The 3,199-nt window shown below is 38.0% G+C and overlaps 1 long non-coding RNA gene across 1 annotated transcript; it reads left to right on the plus strand.

Annotated features, from left to right (window-relative positions):
- Positions 229-2,917, plus strand: LOC107608472. Its single transcript, XR_001612875.2, has 4 exons — positions 229-390; positions 483-537; positions 614-772; positions 2,638-2,917. It is a non-coding gene; the product is annotated as an uncharacterized LOC107608472 (long non-coding RNA).

Raw genomic sequence — 3,199 nt, forward strand, 5'->3', positions numbered from 1 at the left:
AAATAATTAGTTAATAAATTGAATTTTAATTAGGAAAGCTAAAAATGCAAAACTAATATCAAAAGAGGATAGAGCTCATCGAAATGAAAATTTTGATACCAATTTCGAAAATTTGGCCCAAAATCGACTCGGAATGACCGAACCGATTGAACCGGGACTCAAACCGGGCCCGTGGGTCCAACCGGACCCATAATATAAAAGAAGCATCAGCTTCTTCTCCTTCACTTTACACCAACGAAGCAAACAGAATTGGGAAAGAAGGAGAATCCCCAAACCCTCACCAATCTTTGTTCCACCGTAACTTCCTCGTTTGAGCTCCGATCGCCGCACCGTTTGCGGCCACGCATCCATCGCATCGAGCTCTACCTTCCTATAGGATCAATTTCACTGGTAAGTCTCATTTTTTATTCAGAATATCTATTCTCCTTTCTTTGGTGAAATTGAAATCCTATAGTGAAATCTTGTCCAATTTTGTGTTTTAGGTTCAAGTTAGCTTCCGGGGCTTAATGGGATCGAGCTATTGAGCATATGGGTACGGTAAGGACACCCTAACCCTAGCTCAATCTTGCATTTATAGAGGGAAAACTGAATTTGGAACATGTATATGAATTAGGTGTAGATTAAGTGGGTATATATGCATTAGAATTGAATTGGGAGTACTTAGAGGCTTATTGGTGAACAAGACTTGGTTTGTGGCTATTTTATTTGAGCTTGGAGGGGCTGTGTTTTGCTTTGTGAGGCTGCCTTGGGTGAAACAAAGTGATCGGCCAAGGTATGGTTTAAATTTTGCACGTTTAATATTTACGGTGTTGTGAAAACTTAGGTTAGAAGAACCATAGGATAAGTTGAATTAGTCGATTGCATTTAATGATTAGTCTTGTAATGTTGTTGGAATAAATTGTTGGTGAGTATGTATTGAAATTATGAGGTGTTGAAGTTATTAATTGTATGCTCTTGGATTTATTTATGATGGGTTGTGTTGATGTTGGTATATATTGATGGAATATGGTTGATGTTTGTTAAGAAAGAGTTGTTATATGAGTTGATGGATTAATATATAAAGGATTGATAAATGTGTTAATGGAATAATGTGCGTGAAAAGTTGATAATTGTATTAATGGAATGTTATATGTGAAGGGTTGTTCATATATGTATATATGATATATGCTAATGCAAAGTTGTGGTTATGGCTCTTTGGATTGGTTAAGGGTAGCTTGAAGTGGTTGTTGAATAGTTGGGATTGGATATGTTAGCAATATGCAGATTTTATAGGTAAAGATTTATGAATGTGGTGAAAATGAGGTTTGGAAGTGTTTTGGTAAAAAGTGATTTTTGTGAACTTTGAAGGTCCATAATTTACTCCACAAATTTCGGATTGAGTTGTGATTTGTTGCAACTGAAAGATGGTTTTATGAGCTTTTGATTGATATCAATTTTGTGAAAAACGAAATTTTGTAGAGAAAGTTATGGACGTTGAAAATTTGGTGTATAAATCTGTGTTGCAGGATGGCTAAAACTGGTTGCACCAAGCTTTCTGGGCATTCTGCCCATTTTTGAAAAAAAACGCCCATCCACGCGTACGCGTGGCGTGGAATTTTGGTGATGCATGCGTACGCGTGTGTGCGTATTTACGCGTACGCATGACTCACGCGTACGCATGACTTGTTGTATGCTCCACGCGTGCGCGTGGATACTGCCTGCTGCAAAAACTAGTTTTTGACTGTTGTAAACCAAATTTCCACTTCTACACCTCCTTTTTCTCCTCTTTAAGGCTTAAAGGATGGTACCAGGTCCAATAGATAAATGAAGCTAGGAAAATAAGATAACTTGAGGGTGAAGTAAGATGTAAGTGGTGGTTCTTATGAAGAAAATAAAAATGTTAACGAAGTTTAACGCTAAGGCTTAATAATTGATGATGTATTGATAATGAAATTGAAATGGCTTATGAATAATGATATCTGATATACGAGTTTTCCTGGGTAAAAACCGTGGCTCGCCACCACGTATTCCAAGTTGAATCTCGATACTCTGTTGACCCTACGTCGTAAGGGTGACCGGACACGTATAAATTCCCAGGTATAGATAGCCCCCATTGAGCGATTACTTGATGTTGAATGTGAAATATATGCATAGGCTCTTGGGGATGCGCGACGGGAGACAGTCTAAGGTTTTCGGACTTGTCGGGTTGGCTGGATAACCGACAGATGAGCCTCATCAGCCATAGGACAGGCATGCATCATATGCATTTGTTTGTTTTGATTGCTATGCATTTCTTGGGTTTGCCTAATTGATATATATCACCTGCTATCTGTTGTACTTGCTACTTGCACTATCTGCTCATTACTTGTGCGTGAACTTGTTTGGTTTTTGTTTTTGCTGCATTATGGATGATGGAGGGATGGAGGAAAGGGTGAAGTGGTTTGGTGTTGTATTAGGTTTGAAATTGAGTAAGTTAGACAGATTTAGAATACCTACCCCTTTTATGGCTTCTGTTTAGTAATTAAGTTGGATAACTGAATGACGGAGTTCTAGGATTGCCTATGGCATTCTCAGGACCTTATTTATTATACGCGTGGCACTTTTACCATGCTGAGAACCTCTGGTTCTCATTCTATATTGTGTTGCTATTTTTTTCAGATGCAGGTCGAGAGGCTCCTCGCTAGGCGTCTGGATCCTTGAAGCGAAGTAGTTCTTGGGTGTATTTTGGTTTTCTGTTTGTATATATGTATATATGTATTTAGCTTACTCTCCAAGTAACTTGGGTATGCTGCTCCTCTTAGAGGTTGAGGGAGAGTTAGGAGTTTATTTTGGTGATACTTATGTATGTTTATATGTATATATATATCCTCTGGCCAGCCTTAGCTTCGCAGGCTGAGTTAGGGGCTAGTTATGCTGATTTCTTGGCTTTCCTTTACTCTCTGGTTTACCTTTATCATTTTCCTATTAGGTTCCTTAGCACACAAGTAATCCTATTCCTTGAGCGTTGCCGTTTTTTATTTTTTGCAATTTTGTTTTAACCGTTTTTCAAGACTCTTAGAATATTGTCCTTTCCACTATTACATATATATTTTACTATTGAGAAGTCTGTAACACCACACTACTACTGTTCTACGACTTAAGCGTAAAACTATGTGTAGTAGGGTGTTACATTTATAGACATGGCACATCAAGATAGAGATACAAAGACACAAAATTGTAT

This window comes from Arachis ipaensis, chromosome B07 (assembly GCF_000816755.2).
Source record: "Arachis ipaensis cultivar K30076 chromosome B07, Araip1.1, whole genome shotgun sequence".
Lineage (NCBI taxonomy): Eukaryota > Viridiplantae > Streptophyta > Magnoliopsida > Fabales > Fabaceae > Arachis > Arachis ipaensis.